Source organism: Talpa occidentalis, unplaced genomic scaffold, assembly GCF_014898055.3.
Source record: "Talpa occidentalis isolate TD23 unplaced genomic scaffold, MPIMG_talOcc4v2.1 talOcc4.12, whole genome shotgun sequence".
Classification (NCBI taxonomy): Eukaryota; Metazoa; Chordata; class Mammalia; order Eulipotyphla; family Talpidae; genus Talpa; species Talpa occidentalis.
Genome location: NW_023601212.1, coordinates 13,489,172 through 13,513,445, shown reverse-complemented (window position 1 = coordinate 13,513,445; position 24,274 = coordinate 13,489,172). Strand labels below are relative to the sequence as shown.

The window sequence follows — 24,274 nt, the reverse complement described above, 5'->3', positions numbered from 1 at the left end:
TAAGGGATTTGCCTTTCTCATCTCTTTTTGAATGACACTCGAATTGAAATTTTATTCCTCCTCCCTGAAATTCATCATTTCTGGATTTATTTTTTCCTTCTTTACACACAATATCACCATATGTTGGAATAATGGGGATGAGTCTTACTTGATAAATTCAGGTGTGCAAGAAATTCACACTGGTTTTCTTCTTTAAATCTGCCTACACCCCAACTCCTGTTTTTAAGCCCTGACTGGCGGGAAATTAGGTCGTGGTCCTGACTGCCATTCCTGTTCTGGCCCCCTGGCCTCAAAGGTCTTAAGAATCTATCCCAGGCATTTCTTCCAACCCCTAGGACACGTCCCCACTCCCTAAGTGTAGTAAGCCTGCAGTCCTGGCATCCTTTAGACTAGAGACTTAGCCCCAGTTATCTCACCTATAATTATCAACGCTTCCTGGCCAAATAAAGAGAGACAATTCATTAAGAGTTGACCAAAGCCAGGTGCATGTCCTCCACTCACTGCCAAGCACAGCAGCCCCTTGCACTCCCGGTGGGGGTGGGGGGGTGGGAGGGGTTGGGGGTATAGAGGGAGCCTTGAGCAGTAGCTTTGCTGTGCAGATGAAAAAGCAGAGGTCTGGACAGAAGAATCCTGCTCAAGGCTAAACTAGTGTCCAGGGGGTCCTACCTGCCCATGACCACTCACACCTCTCACCACCTTCCTCTCGGTCCTTTAAGGCCATGTCACCCTCTCCCCACACAGCCCCTCAGTGGCTGCACCTTTTCTCCTTTCGTGGGTCAATCCAGGATGACCTCTCAGGACCCCAACCGTTTTGCTCTGCTTCCTTCTCCCCATGACTCTCTTCCTTCTACACCCCAGCCACGCTGTCTACCGAGTCCCCGCCATGCCAGACTGTGTCATCTGACGTCATGCCAACAAGTGTCTCCGCCACCACGCAAGCCGCACATTTCCTCTTTCAGGAATCATTTCCAAATCCGCCTGATGGAGCAGACAGCTTGCCCAGCTGGGCCAGGTTCTTCTGCAAATGAGCACCAAAACCCTAAGTCACAGAGTTTGGGAAACACTCTAACTCAGGAATTCCAGCTTTCTCTTTTTACAGAAAGAGAAACCAGCTGAAGCCCAGTGAGGGCCATGCAGGACAGGACCATGTGTGCACTCGTGCTCGGCAGGGCTTGCTTCCCTTCCTCCATGCTCGCCGGTGACACCTGCCCTGGGACATCAGCCAAGGAAGTGAAAACCAGGAATGCCCCAGGACCTTGAAACTAGGTACCCCATTAGTTACCCCAGATCTGTTCTCCTTTACCATCCAACACCCAAGTAGCCAGGTCACAATGAAGTACTGAGTTAGCTCAGTTGTTTCAGGGCAACCATTGAGAACCAAAAAATAAAAAAAGCTTGTAACAAATTTTTCAAAGTTCTAAAATTGGCATTGGTACACAATATCCAACTAATAACATTTCAACTAATCACAGAGACAAATCAGCAGAAATTCTAGATGAAGCTGCTATAAGATTGACACACATATAATTTATTTGACAAGCATAGACTTTTTAAAAAGAGAAAACCACTATTAAATGTTATCAAAATCACTTTCGATTTGGAATATGACAGCCCCGTCATCACTTTTGAGGCACCAGCCACCAGAGCCCAAGCACTGCCAGCTACAGGCATCCCCTCAGTGCCCCCAAATGCTCACGGCTCCTGCAGCCCCCCTCCTCTCATTACTCTCCCCATCCTTCACACCAAGGATAAGGGCACCCCACATTCTCCCTTCTGAGACTCAACATTTGTTATAATTTTAGTGCTTAACATGTATCGTGTCCCTACAAAGCACTGCATGTATTATTTAATCCTCGCAGCAACACTGAAAGCAAGTTCCATTACTATCCGTGAGGACACAGGGCCACAGAGGACACACACGAGACGCACTCACAGGGGGAAGCCACTGGATTCCATTCCCCAGATGCCTCCCTCTCCCATAGTACCTGTGGGAAGCACGTGTGGGAAGACAGGGGGCCCTACATGAGGAATGCATGAGTAGCCTGGACATAGATGTTGGCACCTCGTGCATCCAGCAAGGGGTTAACTTCTAAAATGCACAAAGAACTCACACATCTCAGCCAATAAATGGCCAGAAGCCCCCATAACAACCCAATCAGTAAATCGTCAAACGATCTCAAAGGAAAGAAGATGTACAGACGGCCCAGAGGCACACGAGGAAAGGCTCAACACCACTATTATCAGGGAATACAGATGAAAACCACCAGGAGACATCACCTCACACTTGCGCTGATGGCCCACATCAAAAAAGACCAAGAGCAAGTGTTGGCGAGGATGTGGAGGGACAGGAAAATGCATTCACTGCTGGTGGGGATGTGAAACTGGTGCAGCCTCTGTGGAAGAGGGTATAGAGGGCATGCCGACTCCTTAAAAAGCTGAAAATGGAAATGCCAGCAATACCACTTGTGGGTATTTATCCAAAGGACATGAGAACACTAATAGGAAGACACTTATGTACGCCCACGTTCAGCTGCGTTCTTCGTAATAGCCGAGACATGGCATCCGCTGAAATCCCCATCAGCGAATGACTAGGTAAAGAAATTGTTGCATGTACATAGGCAATGGAACACTTCAGCTACTAAAAAAGATAAAAATAGTGTCTTTTCCAACAATATGGATGGAACTTGAGGTGATGACGTGATTATGTTAAGTGACATAAGTCAGAAAGTAGAAGATAACCATCAGATGGTTTCATTCCTTTGGGGAATACAAATAACTAAAGAAAACAAACAGCAACACACAACAAAAATAGAGTCTGATAATGGTAGCGGTTACCTGAAGGGAGGGGAGCGAGAAGCAGGGGTGTGCGCAAGGTGGAAGTGTGGTGGTGGGTAATGAATCATGCGTATATATTGCAGTTGAAGCTGTTTTCCCAATATTATATAGTTCTGTACAGAAATGGTGAATAAAATTTGATGTTAAAAAATGGACATACCAGCATTTCATATGTGTTCATTCCCTTCCTGCTTCTGATCCAATATATCTGTCTCTTTCTCACTCCACTGGTTCTTACTTTCTGTTTGAGAAATTTTCATGGAAAAGGGTTTTAATGATGCCAGGGACATGTATGGTGAGCATCACCACTCACTTATCACACCTTTTGAGATAATTGCCAGAATATATTGTCTCTCTTTCACCCATTCTTCAGATCCCTCTGGTCACTGTAAACACAAACACAATCTATTTTGTGAATGTACTCGTTAGACAGGGTCCAGGAATACCAGTGTCCATGGAGACAGCAGTCCACAAACAGGGAATGACAAATATGGGGAGAGCTTGGTGAGCTCATCACTGCAAGACTCAGGACCTCTGGGCCCTGCCAGGAAAAGCCTGTGACTAGAGAGGGCCCAACCATCAAGGAGGTCCATCAAACCACCTTTTCCATGGACTTGGGAGCACCACGAGCCTATTGCTGAAGCTCACTGGCTCGGGAATGGAGCCCAAACATTTCCTTTCAGTCCTGTCTCTGAGTCCTCGGGCTGCAGCAGTACCAAGTCTCAGTGTCCTCTCTAAATCAGAATAAAATAACACCTACAACACTAGATTATTGCAAAAGTGAAATGAAAGTGTTCATTTCAGCTCTCAGCACAGTATCTGGTGTACTCTGCTCACAGTAACTACCAGCTGTAACTCTAAGTAGTAAGAACAGCTGAATAGTCAGAGTTGTAATGGCAGTTACAGTGCAAAGACATGCTCAGTAGGGACTGTCTCAGCCAAAATAAATATGTAATTGAACCACTCAGACTGCTCCCAATCACGTTTTCAATATGAATTGATCAATTAGTACACCTTATTCACAATTTCACCCCAGCCAGCTCCTCAAAAGAATGTAAAACATTACAATAAAGAGCACTGCTAAATTAGAAATAGATAAAAGGAAATCATGTTGAAGAAAAGAGTAGACCTTACAAACAACTGGGTTCACCTTGAGCTCTGACCTTCCTGGTAGCCAGTATGAAAGAAAGGCAGCTCAGCTGGGACACTCTTATCTGATATTTGGTTATATGTCATTTCATGTGAATTCAGGTTAATGACGGTTCTTTTCCTCAGATTTGTCATACAGCAATTACTACTGACAGAAAGCAATTTCATCAACGATCGTTGCGTTGACCTTGTCTGTTCCCCCACTCCACTTGTAAACTCCTAAGAGGAAAAGCTATGTTATATCCACATTTACATTCCATTGATCTTTGACAATACAGGATAACATTTTTATGATCCTGTGGTAGGTATTTCTTAGACAAGATGCAAATCCATACCCTAAAAAAAATGATAAATTTGAATTTCTCTTTTTGCTAATCAGGAGTACCTTTAAGAGGGCGTCCCTGGTGGTACAAGGGTTAAAGTCACAGCGCTATCAAGCTATCACCAGTCATTGCAGCACAAGTTCAATCCCAGGCCAGGGAGCTAAGCCACATGGCACAGCAGGCCTCTCCTGTCTCACCTGCTGCTCCCCTCAGCAGTGTATTTCAGTAGCTCCGCCTGTTCTGCTCCCCACTCTGTCTCTGGTGAATTTTCTCACCCTCCCCCAACCCCATACACACACCTCTGGCCTATACCCCAGCTCTTGCATGCATAAATAAACAAATCTTTTTTAAAAAATACCTTTAAGAAAATGTAAGTACAAGCCCCAGATTGAGAGAACGCATACAGCACTTGTATCCACATCTATAAAGAACTCTTACAAGTCTAAAAATGACCAACCACCCAATTTAAAAATAAGACAAAAGACTTGAACAGTCATGTCATCAAATAAAGTATACAAATGAACCTATTAAGTCATATGAAAGAATGCTCAATATCATTAGTCAGGGATATGCAAATTAAAGCCCCAATGATATAGCAAGAACTTCCATGTATTGCTACTGGAAAAATACAATGGGTATAATATGGTTCAATCACTTTGGAAAACGATTTGGCAGCTTCTCATAAAGTTAAATATACTCATGAAATCCTACTTCTACGTATTTGTCCAGTAAAAATAAAAACTTAGGTTCACAAAGGCACTTGTAGAAGTGCTTATTATTATTCATAACAATAACTCCAAATTGGGAACATCCATCAGTATGAGAGTGGATAAACAAATTGTGGTAGTTGATACATAGAATACTGTCCAACAAAAGAAGGAAATGACCAGTGCAAATGTGACTCTCAAAACCAGCATGTCCAGTGAAAGCAGCCAGGCACCAAAGAGTATCACTTAAGAAGTGGAATTCAAGAACAAGCCTGACTATGTTGACAGAAATTTGTTCTTCTGAGAGGTCATGAGGTTCTTTGTGGTGGTGCAAGGAGAGTGGATGGTAAGAGACATGAGGGGACTTTCTGGGGTGATGTTCTCTATCTTGATTTATGTGGAGATTAGAGGGTGTAACTTGTCAAAACCCAAAGAACTGTACGTGTTAGATCACAGTGTTGCCTTCTTAATTATACCTTCACAAACCTACTCGAAAGTATGCAAGAAAATTAGAAACTCAAAAGGTAGAGCAGGCAGGGAAATAGAAAGCATATGGTAAGATAGTAGATTTAAACCAAATATAGCAACTATTGTATTACATGTAAATATGCCAGATGTTCCAACTAAAAGACAAAGGTTTGTCAGACTGGATTTTTAAAATCCTCACTATTTGCTGATTTTAAGAGACACACCTAACACATAAGCTACAGAAATGCTGAAAGTAAAAAGAATGGGAAAAAATAACCTATGCACATTTCAACCCAAAAGAAACTTCTGAAGCTATGTTATTATGAGACAATGTGGACTCTCAGGTAAAGCGATGACTAGGGAAAAGAAACATTTCATAACGATTGAGGTTGCAATCCATAGGCAGAAAATAGCAATTCTAAATTTATATGCACCAGGCACAAAATATTAAAGCAACAACTGGGAGGAGAAATATAATAGATAAGCCAAAATCATAGTAGAATTTTAATTCCTTTCTTCCAGTAGCTGATCAAAAAGCAGCCCCCAAAGTGAGTATGAATATGAGATATTTTAACAACACAAAGTAAAGCTTTAACCAAAAGACAAACAGAACACTGTATCCCCAAGCTGAAGAATATAAGTATTTTCCAGTCTTTGTGGGACATTTGCAAAAACAAGCCTCAATAATTGGACCTCCCTGGGGTTAAGTCTCAGCACTACCAAGCTATCACCAGCCACTGCAGCACTAGTTCAATCCCCGGCCAGGGAGATGACCCACGTGGCGCAGCAGACCTCTCCTGTCTTGCCCACTGCTCCCCTCAGCAGTGTATTTCAGTCAATCCACCTGTTCTGCTCCCCACTCTGTCTCTGGTGAATCCTCTCATCCCCCATACATCTGGCCTATACCCCAGTTCTTGCATGCATAAAAAAATATAAATGTCAAAAAAAGCCTCAATAAATTTCAAAAACTAAAACTATAAATATATACTGACAGAAGACTTAAGCTAGAGATCAATTGTTAAAAGGTAAGAAAATTTGCTTTATATATTTTAAAAATACGCTTTCAAATAATTTGTAAGTCAAAAGGTTACTCGCATCTAATAGTGAAAATATTTTAGCTGCAAGATAATAAGAACATACTAAAAGCATGTATAATGCAACTAAAGCAATGCTTAGATTTATGGTTTAAACGCATTTATTAGAAATAAGAAAAGATTTAAAAAAAATCCATGTGTAAGTAACCATCCAACAAGTTAGGGGGAGAAAATACAAATTAAAACCTAAAAAGGTAGGAGGAAGAAAAGTAGAAGGATAAAGGCAAGAATAAATGAAATAGAAGCAAACCTGAAATAAAAAGGATAAATAGAACTAAACACTGGTTCCTTGAACAGAATTTAAAATGTGATGAATCCTTGGCAAAACTAAGAAAAAAAGGAAGAGAAGGTGCCAGCGTCAAGAAGGAAGGGCACGTCTGGCCGCATCTCCCAGACACCATGGAGACGGTGAGAGCATATTTTAAACAGCATTATGCCAACACACTTGAAAATTCCTAGGAGAAACACAACTTACAAAAATGGACATGCGAAAAACATCAAAAATATATTTAATAAATTTAATTGCAATGCAAAGTCCCCGGCAATTAAAAGTGTTCACAGACTGAGGTAGCTTCAATGGTGAAGTCTGCCAAACATTAAGAAGGAAAGAAGAACCCATCTTATACAAATTCTTCTAGAGAATCAAGGCAAAGCAATGCTTACCAACTTGCTTTATGAGGCCAACCAAATCATAATGTACTACACAAGTACAGGATCAGAAAGAGTCTAGGCCAACCTCACCAGAACACAGAAGTAAAAGTACGAAACAAACTGTTAGAAAACGGAATCAGCAATGGATGAAGGGATAATGCATTAGATCAAATTGGATTTACTCCAAGAAAACAAGGTTAGTTTAACATTCAAACTTCAATCAACCTAATTCACACTAACAAAACAAAGAGAGCATTTATGTGATTATGTTAATAAAGAAAAAGCAATAAAATTCAATATCCACTCGTTATTAAAATATGCAAACAAAAATCACTTAGCAAAGTGGAAATAAAGGACAACTTACTAGCCTGATAAGGTAAATCTACAAGGCTATAACAAACATCAGACATAATGACAAAATGTTGAAAGTTTTCCTTTGAAATAGAGAATGAAAGAATTGAACAACACAATTAGCTGCCAGCACCACTCCTGGCCACTATCAACCAGCGGTCCTAGCCAGAGCAGGGAAACAAGAGAACAGAAACCGTATAGGAATTAGCAAGAAATTATCTAGAAAATCAGGAAGAACCTCCAAATTGTTAGCAAGTTTTCAAATATAAGATCAGTATACCAAAAGCAACTGATTTCTATCTGGTAACATGAAGTAGTTAGGAATTTTTTTTTTTTAAAGATTCCCATTTACAGTATCATTAAAAGAATCAAATACCTGGGAATAATAAATCTAAGATGGCATGTCAAAGACAGCCATCTTACATGTGAAAGATAAAACTAAAAGTCTTCTTGAAGAAAATCAGAATGTTTTTATGACTTTTTTTTTTAAAGATTTATTTATTTTATTTATACAAGCACTGGGTACAGTCAGAAGCACGGGAGGGTGAGAGAATTCACCAGAGCGGGGAGCAGAACAGGCAGAAGGCTTTTATGCAGAAAACTCTAAAATACTCCCAGAGGAAATACAAGGAGACCTAAATAAATTATATGGGGGTTTGGAGGACAGTTGTTCCTACCCAATTCATGAATTGGAAGACTCAACATTATAAAGAGGTCACATTTTTCCCGAATTTGTGCGAAGACTCAAAGAGAATCCAAATGAAAATTGCAGTCAGTCTTGACAAGCTGATTTAAAAATTTATGGGAAATAGGAAAGACCAAGACATTTGCAGAAAAAAGAACAAGGTGGGAAGAACTGTGGTCCCTGAAAGCAAAACTTAGAAACCATCCTAGCTAACAGCAGTGAGGAATTGGTGCAAGACTGACAGACAAGTGAGTAGAATAGCTGTCTCTAATCCCAACTCAGTCCCACATAGCCTGAGAGTAACGCTTTACCATTGATAAAGGGGCCCATCACACAGGGAAAAAGATTTTTTATCAATAATTTTCCGTATCAGTGGGATGTGAGCAAATATTTTAAACTTTGAGTTCTACTGTATACTGTTCATGACTAAATAACTATCAGGTGGCATGTCAAAGACAGCCATCTTACATGTGAAAGATAAAACTAAAAGTCTTCTTGAAGAAAATCAGAATGTTTTTATGACTTTTTTTTAAAGATCTATTTATTTTATTTATATAAGCACTGGGTACAGTCAGAAGCACGGGAGGGTGAGAGAATTCACCAGAGCCAGAGCGGGGAGCAGAGCAGGCAGAAGGACCGAAGTACACTGCTGAGGGGAGCAGCGGGCGGCAGGAGAGGTCTGCGCGCCATGTTGGACCCTTGCCGGTGATCGAACCGGCGCTGCAGAGGCTGCGGGCAGCTTCACAGTCCAGCGCTCAACCGCTGTGCCATTGGGGAGGCCCTTTATGACTTTTTTCATAGTATAGGATGTCTCACTAGAACAAGATACAACAAAGGCAATAAACTAACAGGAAAAGACTGGTGAACTGGACTACATTAGCAATTTCTGATCATCAATGGGCACCATTAAGAGCCTGAAAAGCAAGTAGAGTCTATGTGGAGAAGGGTTTGGAACACATATAATGGACAAAGGCTGCACAGCCACAATACAAAAATGTCATACTAATCAATAAGGAAAAGAGAGGCAACCTGGTGGGAAAATGATAAGAATCGCCAACAGGAACCCACCAAAAGGGCTATTCAGTTGCCCAATGAATGCATGAAGGAGTCAGCCACATTAGTCATCAGCGAAATGGGAACAGATGGACATTCAAGCACAGGCAAACAGCACACCCCCCAGATGGCTAAAATGAAAAGAAATGGACCCAATAGGTATCGGCAAAAGATGAGGAGCAAGGGAACTGGAGCTTGTCCAGTCCTGGAGGGAGGATAAATTGTAATCCTAAGCATCTCCAGACTCTGTGACCCCAAATTCCACAGAGACACCAAGAAATCCAGGATGACTATGACAGCTTTGAGTTTAATGGCCCCAAGCTGGAAACACTTGGATGCCTAGAAATGTATAACTTCACTCTTCCGATTCTCAAAACTATCATATTTAGAGATATCTGATTAGGTGATAAAACTGAAGGAAGACAAAGACATAACCACCAAGATCTGGTGAGCAGTTACCCCTGAGGATGCAGAAGGGAGGTGAGCTGGGGGCTCGTGGAACATCACCCCACTGTTATTTGGGAGATGGTCTGTGGATGTTTGCTTTGTGATAATTAATGAAGCTGTGCCTGTTTAAGCTGCTTTCTACAGACATGGTCTATTTGCAGTAAGTATTTAGGAAACAAAAAAGAGAGGCGGAGAAAGAATTGGTTGCACAGACTCTCAGATCCCAGGAAGACAACCTGCTGAGTAGACATCACCCCACTTGTCACTGACATCTGAACTGCCCAAAAGAATAAAAGGACATTGACATGGAAATTTAGTCTCAGGTGCACCAGGCCTAAGTGTAGCTTGCCATGCAAATCCACTGTAAACTCACCAGGCCTGCTTCATTTCAGAGGTGCTGGGGCTGGTGATGGGCCAACAAAAGACTGGTTTGGGCAATGCCTGCCCAACAAGGCAGAATCAGAGTGGCAGAGGGGAGTCTGTGGTTGGGGCAGACGTTATGGTAGGTGTGGCTAACAGTGACCTCCTTACATCCCATTCCAGAATTCAAGGGTTTTGAGGCGGGGGAGGTGTCAAAGGGGTGGATGTCAGGTGTCTGTTCAGGTGCCTGAGGACACAGCACCAGAAGTAGCAGGAAAACTGAAGGAGATGGTATTTGAAGTCCCCGTGTAGAGACTGGAAAATAAGGCCCCATCCTTCCAGCACAGGGGAGGGTGCTGCTGACAGGGATGCTGGTCAACAGCAGGGAGTACACAGGCCGGCTAAGCCTGGCCAACCCGCACAACCGCCAAGACACAGTAAGTCCCGGCGGCTTCAGCCAGGACACGGGGTCTAGTTTTTGTGCCGCAATAAATAACTGAAGCGGAGGGTGACTCGCCAGCAAGCTCTTCGGGACCCTGAAAGGCAGCTCACTTAACATCGCTAATTCGCCAGTTTCAGAACATAATGCTTATTGATCTTTGGTGCTTTTAATAAAATTTCTCTTTTAAATATACGCTGTGGCCAGCAGGCTTGCGAGAGGGAAATCGGTGCCAATAACTGAGGCTTCCCACAGGTTTCTACTCCGATGAGTCAAGACAAGAGCGACACAAACATCAAGCCACCACCACGGGCTGCGACCGGCTGTGTGGGCACTGTACATCATTACTCCATTTGATCCTTGAGAGGGGGGAGCCATGAAGGTCTCGTTTTGCAGACGAGGAAACTTTCCGGGTTATGAAGCAGACCGTTTGCCCAAGGGAAACCCATGAATGAGTGGCGGTGGTGGGATCCGGAGGCAGCCTCTGAACCTGAACTTGGAGAACTTGACCTCTAAGGTGTCCTGCTATTTTAAACCCAGAACACCTGGCTGTTCTTTGGTTTCAGCTGCTTCTGCAGCATGTGAATGGAGGGTTGGCAGCTCAACATCATGGCATTTGGAGCTAAAAAGAAACTTCTCTGAAGAGGAAATGCAAATGGCCAACAGGCATATGGAAAAATGTTCAACATCACTTGTAATCAGGGAAATGCAAATCAAAACTACCATGAGATACCATCTCACACCAGTGAGAATGGCACATATTAAAAAAACTAGCAACAACAAATGTTGGCGAGGGTGTGGAGAAAAAGGAACTCTCCTGCACTGCTGGTGGGAGTGCAAACTGGTCCAACCACTCTGGAGAGCTGTGTGGAGATTTCTGGACCTACTAAACATAGAGCTTCCATAGGATCCAGCAATTCCACTCCTAGGTATTTACCCAAAGGACACAGAAACATCAATTCCAAAGAGCACCTGCACCCCTGTTTATAGCAGCACTATTTACAATAGCTAAGCTTTGGAAACAGCCCAAATGCCCAAAAATAGATGACTGGATCAAGAAGATGTGGTACATACACACCATGGAATATTACTCAGCAATCAAAAAAGATGAACACATGCAATTTGCAGCAACATGGATGGCACTGGAAGGGATCATGCTCAGCGAAATAAGCCAGAAAGAAAAAGAAAAATACCGGATGGTCTCACTCATAGCAGGAATCTAGAAAACTTAAATAAGGGACCAGGAAAAAGAATAACTATAAGAAAGTGAAAATCAAAATCAACAAACAACTATGAACCAGAGACACTTTATGAGGGGAGGGGGGGGAGGGTTTGGAGTCAAAATAAAGGGGTTGCAATTGTTTGGGGAATATAAAAATAAAATTAAAAAAAAAATCATGGCATGTGGAGAGCTCCTTCTCTCCCGAAGACTGTGGCCCAAGACGGCGGGCCAGGGCCGGGAAGAGCATCTCCTGGGCTGATGGGGCACCAGGCCTCTGTGGGTGCAAGGCCTCCCTCCCCCAAAGCTTCTCTTTCAACATGCCAGGGCTGCGCACACTGCTCTCCCTTCTAGGAGAGGAGCTTCCCCTTTGAAATCCACGGGTAGCCCCAGGCCACTCAGAGCCTGAGCTCTGTGGAGTTCCCCCTCATCCTAGAAGGAAAGAGCATCATTTCTGCCCCCTTTTAATCTTGGAAGCCTTCCTGGGAGAGTTTAGCTTTGAGCTCTGTGTTGGAAGAAGTGAGGGAGGCAGCTGGCTGAATGCTAAGTAGGACGATTTTAGTTTGAACAGCGACTCTTGAGACACTGCCGTGAAAATCTCAGTGAAGAGAAGGCAGAAATAGTTCCTGTGTTTGCAGCAAATTACAACTCAAAATAATTGTGATGGGCTTCAATGATGGGCCAGAATCAACACCATAACCGCTAGCAGAAAGAACTGCAAACTCCCAGGTGTAGGTGCGAATGATCATCTGTGCAGTTTCAGGGTAGGGAGGAGCTGACGTGAACACAGTTCACGGGAAAGCTAATTGGGGGGCTTGGCGGGACAGACTTTGTAAACTCAGAATAATCCAACGGTGAGAGGCAGCTGCTAAAATATCTAAAGCAATCTTGAGTCGTAGAAACAGTTTGTAGAGCCGGTTTAGGGGGAAGGAGAGGAAAATGACCAAGTGTGTAGCCTGTGTGCAAGTGTGGGTGACACTCTCCATAAGATGTGGAATTTGGGCTTCCAGGGAGAACACGAGTTCACTCAGATTTTGCCCCACCTGCACCCCCTTCACCCCCAATGTGGATTAGTCAGTTTCAAGAGCGCCTGAGCTATGTTCGAAGGGATAAAGTTTTCGGAAGGATTAATATGTCCAGGCCTGTAAGTGTGGCCTCACCCCCTTTTCTTTCTCTTGAGTGGGGTCTCCTAGTTGGCTCTCCCTCTGACTTCTTTCTTCCCCTCTCTGTCACGTGACTGATTTAGGGCCCAGCTAGTGACCCCACCAGGGAAGACCCGGGCTAGGAGCCAAGCCCGTTCCACTCCTCACACCAAGGCAAACATCTCTCTCGCTGTTTCCTTGCTCCTTTTCTCCCGGTGGCGTGGGTAGGACTGGAGCTGCCATTTCTGCCTGTGATCTGGCCGAGATCTGAGACTCAAGAGTGGCCATGGAGAGGGCAGGCACACAGGCAGAATTTGGGGGCTGCCCCAATTCCAGCTCTAGGTGACACTGGCCTGGCTCTAGGTGAGCCAGGCAAAAGGAATTCTCTGCGGTACTGGCCGAGCTCTGTTGAGCTCTGCACTGGGGCTTGAGCACACCCCCTAACTAATAATTTTCTTGCTTCAACTATGCAGACCTTGGAGGGGGGAAGCTTCTGCTATGGGCTGAGCTGGATTCCCCCTCAAATTCATATACTGAAACTCTAACCACCACCAATGTGATGGCATGGGGACACAAGGACATTGGGGGGTGTGATCGGGTTTAATGAGGTCTTGAGAGCAGGGGTCCTTACCAATGCCCTTATAAAAAGACCTTCTCTGCCCTGTAAAAATAGAGCAAGGTGACAGTGGTGCCCCATTCTGCAAGCCAGGAGGAAGACTCTTACCAAGAATCAAATTGGCTGCCCCTCCCACCACCACCACCACCCTACCCCCAGGTGCTGGCATGCCTTTCTGAAGGAGCAAAAGGAGGTTCTTCCTAGAGCTGCAGGAGCTTGGATCCTTGGGGACTGCAGGGCAGCGGCCTTTGAAGGAGTCAGAGGATGTTAAGGAGACAGTGGAAAGAGAAAAGGTAATCATGGAATAAGATCCAGGACCCTAGTCCCTTAGTCCCCTTCTCCTGAAAGTCCCTGTGGGGCAGCTCTCTCTCTATCTGACCCTCCTCCGAGGAGAGAGAGCTGCAGAATTCCTCCATGAAGGTTGCTTTCTTGGAAGGCCTGGGCTTTCCAGAGCCAGTGCTTCTGCACTCACATTTACCACATCCATTCTGGAAAGGAAGCAGCATGAAGCTGTTCCAGGCAGAAGGCAGGAAACTTGGGAGCTTCTCTGCTTTAATCTTTTCTTCTCTGTTTTATTTTTAAAAATCTACTTTGCAAAGATATATAGTCTCCAAGTTTCTGGAAAGGGAAGCAGCAAAGAAACTCCTTCTGGTGTGAATGAAAAGAATTACATAAACCACAGTAAATTTAGTATGAAATTACACTCCGGCCCCAGAGCAGAAAGATGCTGTCCCATTCTGCATGAGCCACATCCAAGGAGCCATTATACTGAATTCCTAATCCGCCCCCACTAATAGGGACACAGCAGCTTGTGGGTCTGCCCCATCTCACAGGATGGAAGCTGCTGGAATATATGAATTATTTTACCGTCCTTGGGGCATTGGTTTTATACAAAAGTTCCTCCTTGTATTTCTATACTTGTCTTTTTTTTTTTTTTTTTTTTTTTTACTTTCTGAACTGGGGCTTGGGCTGCTGCTGATTCCTAGGCTCCACTAGATCAGAATTTTCTTCCCCTCAGGGTTTTTCACAGTTCTAATAGTTCCTAGAGTCCCAGAAGGCTGCCCCTAGGGAAGCTCCTTGAGGCTTCTATGCCGGTAGGAGAACTCAGTGCTTCAGATGTTGGTTTCAAACCCAACTCCATTAACTACCAACTGTATGACCTTGGGCATGTCACCCGACACCTCCTGGCCTGTTTCCTCATCTATGAAATGGCAGTGACAGCACAAACTCCACCACCTGCCTCAAAGGATTGCTGTGGAAGCGTGTTTGCAATGCTTGCCACAGTGCCTGACCCACAGTAATTTTTCAACGAAGTTAGGTACTTTTATAGTTAACTCCTCTTTCAACTATTCTGGAAAGATCTGTCCTCTTCCTCCGAGATGCTAAGTTTCTCCAAAAGATGCTATGTGACCCCCGCCATAATGTACAGTCCCAATCAAACATACTTCACTCACTCACTCAACATGGACTGCTGAAACACAACAGAGTCTGCTGATGAAAACAAAGACACAACACTGCCTCTACAGTGACACTGGACAGCACTGACAGGTGAGCACCTTCACCCCACAGTGTGACAGGCAGAGAAGTCCTCAGGTGGAGATTTCCTGGGCATCCTTGGTTCCCGTGTGGCCAAGACAGGCCTTAGAGGTAGACAGGGGTGCTGTGGTGACTTCCACAACAGGTCACCACAGACTTGGGAGCAGCACTGCCAACAGTAGAAGTCACACTCCAACTCTGGTGGGTGGGAAGCACAGCACCAGGAGAGCCCACTTGGGTCTTCTGGGGGAGGCTGGGAGAGACATGGGATCTGACTAAATCTGAAGAAAGAGACCAAATTACAAACCACAGAGCTCAGCTGTTGCTTAGAGACCATTAGGACAAAGACCAGCCAAGAAGACCAAAGGATCTAGGGAATCTCGAAACTTCTCCCTCAACCATGATTTAGCATCTCGCTCTCTCCTTCCTTTTCCTACCTTAGGGAAGGAACAGGGGACAGACTGAGCAGCTTGGGTTTGGGAGGCTGGCGTCTACTGTAAGGACTATGGCACTGCTGGATAAGTTCAAGCTCTCCCGCCAGCTGGACATTGGCTACTTTTCCCCTACTGTCCGGAGCCGCCTGGAGCATGCGCCGTGTTGCGCAACACACGTGCCATTAATTAAGTTTCGCTTTACCGTTTAGCCTGCTGAGAAACCACAGGTGTTTCCTATTAATCAAATGCGACTGGGAGGTAGGATGGGAGGAGCTCCCAGGATATAAGAAGAGAACCACGAGAAGGTCAGGAGGTCATTACGAGAGGTTACCGCGAGAGGAGCAGAGAGGTCAGGGAAGGTAGAAAGACAGGGAAAAGGAAAAGAAAGGAAAAGGAAAAATAAAGAAGCAAACGCTAGCGTCAAGTTGTCTCAAGCCCCTCATTTCAATCCTCAGCCCTTCTCTTTTCGTGCCTACGAATCCCGCGGGTCGGGACACCCTACACGTCCCTTTCTTTTCTGGGAAAGAAGGCCAGTTTAGTTCAAAATCAACAAAAAACTATGAACCAGAGACACTTTTTTTTGGGGGGGGCGGGAGGGGAGGGATTGGGTTCCGAATGGGGGGTTGCAATTGTATGGGGAATATAAAAATAAAATTTATTATTTAAAAAAAAATAAAAAAAAATAAATGCAAAAAAAAAAAAAAAACCCACAGAGCCCATTTTCACTTACATCTGACTTGCAATATGTGTACATTTGTGACTCCCTTTACCTCACATTTTTGTTCAGGACCTAGAACAGTGCTTGCAGTGAAGGGACACCTGCTAAATAGCATCAAAAAAAGCTATTAGGAATCATAAATGAAGGCTCTGAAGTGCCAGGCTACAAAGTGAATATATACGAATCTTATTCATTTCTGTATGTAAATGATGAACTAACAGAAAAATCAGGAAGACCAATCCCAATTACAAATGCATCAAGAGGAATTAAATACCTAGCAATAAATTTAACCAAAGATGTGAAAGAACTGCACATGGAAAACTCTCAGACATCACTGAAAGAAATGGAAGACACGAAGAGGTGGAAAGGTGCTCTGCGCTCATGGGCTGGAAGAATCAACATGACTAAAATGGTCATTTACCTAAAGTAACACACAGGTTCAGGGTGATCCCGATCCAAATTCCAAGGGCATTCATCACAGAAACTGAACAAAAAACCAAAATTCATTTGGAACTACAAGTGCCTCCCAAGTAGCACTCCCAAGAGCTTATTTTGCACCAACACATTCTCACTTGTGGGCGAGGAAAACAAAACTGCAGGTGGTGGTCATCGAGGCCATCGGCGGGAGGCATAAAAACCACCTAAGTACTCCATTTTCCCTACACACCCTGCATGTAATGCAACATTATTTACAATAAGAAGAGCTGGAAACACCCTGAGTTCCCACTGACTGACAAGTGAGTAGGAATCGGTGGTACATATATACACAGCACAGTTCTATTAAAAAATGAAACTCTGCTGCTTACAACAACATGTGTGAAGCTTGAGGGCACCAGGCTTAGTGAAATAAAACAGAGAAAGCTAAACACCAGATGAGTTCAAGCGTATGTGGTGTGCAAAGAAGACAATGGCATAAATAAAACATGAACTTTGGGATGATGGGGCCATTTGGTGGTTAGCACAGGGAAGGGCCAGGTGAGTAAGGACATGGGGACAGTGGTATGAAGAGGACACAACTGGACTTTTAGTAGTGACCTTAATGTAGCATGTACATTAATGTAGGTGTTCATGATGCACACACAAAACAGAATGTTACAATGCAATGCTACAGCACTTCAAAAAACTTTTAAACAGGGCCTCCCTGGTGGTGCAAGGGGTTAAGCACCACACTATGAAGCAATCTGCAGCCTCTGCAGCACGAGTTCGATCCCCAGCCGGCCAGGGAGTGACCCGCATGGTGCAGCAGACCTCTCCTGGCTCGCCCCGCTGCTCTCCTCAGCAGTGTGCTTTGGTCAACCTGCCTGTTCTATTCCTCACTCTGTCTCTGGAGAATCCTCTCACCCCCCGCATCTCTGGCCTGTGCCCCAGCTCTTGTATGCATAAATAAATAAATCTTTAAAAAAACAACTTTTAAACAATAAAGAGTGAAGAAGTGTTCCTATATACACACATGTGTGTATGTCTGTGTACAAATGTATAAATACGTGTAGATTGTTTATAATGCATCAAGCAAGATTATTTTTTAAATGTGCATTTAAAAAATTATACTTTTTAAAATACTGACAAACTTGAAAACAAGTTGAGGAATAACAAAGTCTTATGCACCTCTCTGGACCTCATCTCTCCAAGACATAACCAAGCCAGGATGCATTTTTTTTTGTCCAGAATACAGCTCTGGGCCCTTCGCCACTCATTGTCCATCTTGATGCCTTTGCTGTCTCCAGCAACTCACTGCCCTGGAGGTGGGCTTCTCCGAAGTGGGTGCCAACATCCATTCTGTGGGGTTATTTTAAACCAAGTTCCCAATGATGGATGAGTGTCCGTCCCCACCCTGGCCACACACACGATCACAAAGTCACCCCCGAGACAAACATACAGTTGAGATGCAGTGCCACGTGGGTGTGGGAGTTTCAGAGAAGGAGGATCTTGGCTCGGGTCCCATGACGAAGGGATGGACGAGGGGGAAGGCAGGTGGTCTCGTCTCACGCCGGGAGAAACTGTTAACACGTGTACCTGGAGTAGACAGTCCCCTGGGCGAGGCGGGGTGGGGGGTTGGGGGGGGCTGACATGGACAGTAGGGACCAGTTCTTGACCCCAAGCAGAGATTTTATTACTCACAAGTTTCATGATTAAAATTGTTCTAGGGCATGTGTCTCCTGCCTGGGGCAGGCGGGCCATGGTGAGGAGAGGGCCCCGGGGGCAGGGATGACGTCATGGGGTGGGGAGCACTGTGCTATCACAGACATGCGGGAACTTCCTGGGTGAGAAGTCTGGAGGAGGCCTCCAGAGCTCGGGATCCTATTTCTGGCTTTAATAACAGCCCTGGTGACAAGCAGCCACTTGCGAGGGCCTGACAGGGAACAGCGGCACCTCCCGCTTCGGAGGGGGGTTTTCCACGAGGGCTCCGTGGCCTTTTATGCAGGGCTGGGGAGAGGGGGTGCACTTTTAGTAGTGAGAAGGCACAGGTACCTGAGAAAGGATGCAAGTGGGGGGAAGTGATGGCACGAGAGTCCCTGAAAGACAGTGGAGGAGCGCAGTGCAGCAGGCAGAGCAGAAGCCACCTCCTAGCTGGTGCCCTCACAGGAGACTCACTCAGCCTGCCTGGGCCTCAGCTGCCGCGTCTGTAAAATGGAGCTGATAACAGCAGCTTCCTCGCCAGACTACCGAGCTGCAACAAGTGAATGCATCCTTGTAAGAGCTTAGGGTGCATGGAGTGGTTAAGACGGGCCATCTATCACTACAGGGGACAGGGCACTGGAGCAGAAAACAGAAGACTGGACATTACTCCTGACTCTGCCAGCGACCAAGTGACAGCCCCTCTGAGCATTAGGCTCCTCGTTTGCAGAAAAGGAAAATGAGGGGCCAGGTCACCTCCACCTTCTCTCCAGCTCTGAGCTAGGACCTTGACTTGCTCATGCAGGCAGCACAGACACAGCCCACCTCACTCCCCACTCCCAGGCATGCCACTGTCTACGGTTCTGTCATCAAGGATGCAGGCTTGGAGCGAACCATGGTCTTCCCCTAATACAAAAAAAGAAAGCCCTTCGGGTGACAGGTGGATATTAAGTGATTCCTGGGAAGGAATTAATTTCTCCAAGAACAACTGGCCCTTGAGTAACACATGGGTGTCTGGGGTGTGGTCAGAAAGAGGGAGACGCAGGTGCACGCTGTTATCCAGGGGAGGCCCTTCCCTGACTGGCTGTACAAGATGAGGTGAAGACAGAAGCACGCGCAGCGCGAGGAGTTAAGGCTGCAGACAAGTAAAAATCCAACTAACAGGACCCAAAGGGAATGGGCTCGGGGAGGCTGGAAGCAGGTGAGGGACTGGGAGTTGGTCCTTGTGAGCCTGAGGGCCCCGAGTGGTCAGAGCTCCTCTGGGGGCGGCCAGCTACATCTCCCTGGTAGAACCCGTCCTTGCCAGGCAAAGTGAAGTTCCGAGGCATCCAGGGTGAAAGCACAAGTGTTCTTCTGCAGAAAGCCTGGGGGGGGGGCCGCGGGGAGAGGCTACACCACATAATGACTCGGCGGTGCGCGCCCTGCTGGACACTGCAAATTAAACTCAGGGACGGTGAGATCCACGGCCATCAGGCAGAAACTGGAGTGACTCAGGTGACAGAATTCTTAACATGCACACCAGGGGCTTGGGAAAGAGCAGGAAGAGGGGAGTGGGCGGGAAGCAAAGGGAAAAAAGAACGGAAATTCCAATGAGTCATCCCCTGGGTGTCCCTTCTCCGTAACTCCAGACCCGGAAGAGTGACCGGCAGTAGAAGTAGATTCTGGGGTCCCTGTTCAGAGGTAAAAAGAACTCAAAGGAAGTCGGATTCTCTTAAATATCCTTGCTTCCCCATCACTGACAAGACATCTAGAGCAGCAGAGTGGCTTGCCCTACCTTCCCATAGAACGATGCTGGCCCCCGCCCAATAAATGAGGGTCAGCCCCACCATAAGGAACCCCAAAGCAAGGTGAGAGAGGAAAAGCACTCAGAGAGTCATTCATTCATTTGTTCCACAAGTAGTAGGATTCTACTGGAGATCACACACTGTGCAGGGAGCTCAGGACACAGAGAAAGGAGATGCTGGCCCTGCAGGGCACGTGGACATGAGAGCCAGCTGTCACCACGCAGCAGTGTGGGGTGGCGTGAGAGAAGCAGACAGCAGGACCGGGAAGGCACACAGTGGAGCACTTAAGTCAGCCCGGGCGAGACCATGCTGTCAGAAGCTTGGCGGAGGGACGCAGTAACGAGGTGGCCCAGGGGGTCATGAGAGGATCTTCTGGACACAGAAAACATGCATGAAAGGGAGTGAAGGTGCAGAAGATCGAGGTGTATCTGGGGAACCGGGCACTGGGGACACTGGAGCATTGGGATGTGGCAGCTGAAAAGTTCCCCAGGGGCTGTGTGTGCATGTTAGGGGAGTGGGGGGGTATAAGCAGTGCTGGGGGGAGGCTGGCCAGGCCTGCACTTGAGAAACTTCGCTGAAGTGTGGAGAATAGAGAGAAGAGAGGCAGGGTGGGGCCCAGTATTTTAGTGGACTACAGTGGAAACATGGAACTAGGAAGGTGGTTACAGAAAGACTGAGCAGGAGTCGTGGGATCTGGGGGAGCCTGGGACTCACAGGATGTGTGGATTGAGGGTCAGGGATGGAAGCAGAGAATAGGGCAAGGGAGTGGGGAACAAGTGGAGGTATATGGAGGGGCCATTATCTCCTATTACAAGAACACATGCCCATCAATTCCCAGAATCGCTGGATCGTAGCCTGTGTTGACAGGAACCTTCGAGGTGACTTAGTCTAATCTCCCATCCAGGATGGGCATCTCCAACCCCTTCCTGGTGCCCCAAATTCCAGCTTCTTCATTCAAGCATTCAACACATAACTATTGTGCCTTTGACCGTGTAGCAGACCCTGGGGATAGGATGGTGTGAAAAGGCTATTGGGGAAGAATGCAGAGTAGCTAGAGAAGAATAAAGAAATGATACATTTGGAAAATAAGGCCAGCAAATGAAAGCATAAAGAACAAAGTCTCAATACCAGCTTCACATCTATTAGTCTAGACCTCTAGAAAGAGGCAGGTGCTCATTACGCATCCCCTTCCAGTCACTGGATTCCAGCTGCCCCTAGGAGGAAATGTGGTCTCGCAAGGACACCCACAAAGGGCTGATGACGAGAGCAGTCTATGACAGCGCTCCCAGCAGCTGAGAAATAAGTCATTTGTTACAGGAAAGATCTGGGTGGTACATCCCAATGCCTACTGCGGAGAGTGAGTGTCTACAGCATCCTGAAGGTGCCAATGTGTGTCCACTGGTGTGTGTGTCTGCGTGGGCATACCCGTCTGTGTGTAGTGCCACCCTCTCCTGGATTGGGGACTGTGACAATTCTACAAAGGGATGTAGAAAGAGAATGAAGCAGGAATGAAGGGCTGTGACCCAACTCTGCAGAGGTAGGAAAACCAGGTCACTTGATGCATCTTATTTCTGGCTTAAGATCCACAGCAAACTCTTTCAGGGGCTCATCCATCCTTTGTAACTTGATGCGTCACAAATACTTCTTGTAAGAGTCTGTGACTCATTGTCATAGTAATAAAACTCTCTTTCCAAAGGTTGACACTGCCAAGTTATTCTACGATGCGATTACTGACTGTGGCAGATTAGCCCTACCTGGAAGAGCAGAGGCCAGCGTGACAGAAGGCTCTGTGTCCTCAAGTCCTTGAACGCTGGAGCTTAAAGTCTGAGATCTTCTCCTCCAGCACTCACAGTTCACAGTCTGGGGCAGAATTCTAGCTGCCTGTCATCTTGTTTGAGTCAACCCACAAAGTGAACAATGAGATGCATTTATGCAGGGCATGGCTTTTCCGGCTTATCTCCTGCAGCCAGCTTACTGAAACCTACCTACTGCCTCCTACCTCTGGCCAGGAGCTTGCAGGAGGTGGTGACTTGACCAAGATTACATGGCAGCTCAGAGGAAGGCTCAGGATCTGTGCCCAGGGCTGCTATTGACAAGCAATGCTCCCTCAGCCCTGGGAATCTCTGGTTCACTTTCGTCTACATGGACAAGTGATAGGAATGAACGCCATGACCTGTTACCTTTATGAGTTAACAGTTTACAGCAGGCCCCCAGCCCCTCATGCACAGGCACACAACATGACCTTAGGCTCCCAGCATCTTATTCTTCCATTATTTTGGTTCTATGTAACTCAATGCCTGGCATGCTATCACTGCTCAATAAATGCTTGCTTAAGGATGGTGGGCAGGTAGATGGATAGATGGGTGGTGGCTGGGAGAATGGGTGGATGGACAGATGAGTGGGTGGTGAATGGAAGGATGGGTGAGTGGGTGGAGGGTGGATAGGTGGGTGTTAGATGGATGGATGGGTGGATGGGTGGGTAGGTGGATGGGTACATGGGGAATGTTACTAGATGTGGGCTTTCCCAAGACTCTGAGGAGAGCGGGAAGAAAAGAAAACTGTGCTTTCCAGTACCGTGTCAGGTACCTGAATGCATATCTCATCTCAGTTAATCACATTTCAAAATGAACAACCCCAGGGAGCAGACGTCACCCCAGGAAGGAGCAACCGCACTGTCCCCTCCTGGTACCCACATGTAAAGCCTGTAAGTACAGCAGGCTCCTGACTCCTGCATCGATTTCAACTTCTACTCATCCCCAGACGATCTGAGAAAAGAAAAACAACATCTGAACTTCTGAAGACCAAAACCTCAGCATCCTAAGCTTGCAGCCTTCCCCCTTTGTGAGACAGAGAAGCAAGAGAATATTAAGAGGAGTGAGTGCAGTGCTAAAAATATCTTCAAAGCTTATGTAAATTGGGCGCACATTCAGGCGCTGGCCTTTGGGCTCCAGCTGTTCTGGGGACTGGCTCAGATGCCCTTGACATGGAGATCCAGACATTCTCAGAACCTGCCCGTGGTTTGTAACCTTTTAAAAATCTTTCTAATTGTGTTCCGTGTTCTTTAAATTTATCACCCTTGGGAGTTGAGCGACGATATGCTAATGAGCACATTGAAGAACCCCAGACCCCCTCCTCTTGGGAGAACAGTACAGGTCAAGACATCCATCCTTGGAATAACAGGCGCCTTTGAGAGGGGCTGTACCCCTAACCATTAGCATGTTAATAGGGAGGGAATCAAAAGATCACTCAATCAACACCCAATGAGAGCATCATTGCAATCAATGGCACAGCTCGTAAAAGTCCCAATGCCACCGACACTGCATAAAAACAATTCCTAATTGAGAATTAAACAAACTTTTATCTGCTGCAATTCTGAACTTCAGCCTTTAAAATAATGCCAAGTTCAGAAACACATTTGGCTTCATGCTGCAGTCTGGCGGCTTGTATACATTTAATGGGCATTTTTCCCTCCCAGCTGACACTTTCCCTTCCTGGTTCACGTAGGAAAATGAGACAGTGTCACTTCCCCAAAGGCCACGATGCTAAGTTAAGGAACTCTGGGTAAGAAGGGGGGGGGGCTTAACTGAGGAAATCTTAACCTCAGGTGACCTAGGAGGGGGTGGGTCCTGGCTTTCCGGTTTTGTAAGCCCCACTGACTAAGTGTAATTCAGCTCTTAGGTATCTGGCTGCTGCTCCCTGCCAGCCTGGAGACAGGAGCTCTCAGCACACTGATGACACAGTCTTCCGATATTAGAGGATGGCCATGAACCAGGTGGCCAATTACTCACAGAAAGAACAGCTCAGTATCAATTGAGCTAAATTCAAATAGTCATATTCGGCAGAAGCTATTCAGCATCCAGATGGATACGATTTGCGAATCTCCATTTACGGGGCGATTCATTTCATTACTTAGAGTCCTTCTCCAGCCAGCTCACCCCAATGGGCCTGGGAAGACTAGGTCCTGGCAAATTTAGGTGTGCTTAGCAGGAACTCCAAATCTGCCAAGTCAACACCATGGCATCTTAAAGTTAGGTGGTTAGAACTTGACATTTCCATTGGCAATCTGGCCAATATTGCAAACAAATGCAAAGTAGTTTCTTTGGAACAAGTTCGGTTCTGCCTGTGACCACCCTAACAGCCTTCCGGCA

The 24,274-nt window shown here is 46.0% G+C and overlaps 2 long non-coding RNA genes across 6 annotated transcripts in view; one reads left to right on the top strand and one right to left on the bottom strand.

Moving 5' to 3' along the window:
* The window catches only part of LOC119240679 (uncharacterized), a 170,546-nt gene extending 167,553 nt beyond the window's left edge, over positions 1-2,993 (top strand). For all 3 annotated transcript variants that reach the window (XR_008551019.1, XR_005124162.2, XR_008551020.1), the window contains exon 5: positions 859-2,993. This is a non-coding gene — a long non-coding RNA (uncharacterized LOC119240679). The remainder of the gene's footprint in view (positions 1-858) is intronic.
* Positions 1-24,274, bottom strand: part of LOC119240680 (uncharacterized) — a 247,840-nt gene that overhangs the window by 31,607 nt on the left and 191,959 nt on the right. The window lies entirely within an intron of this gene.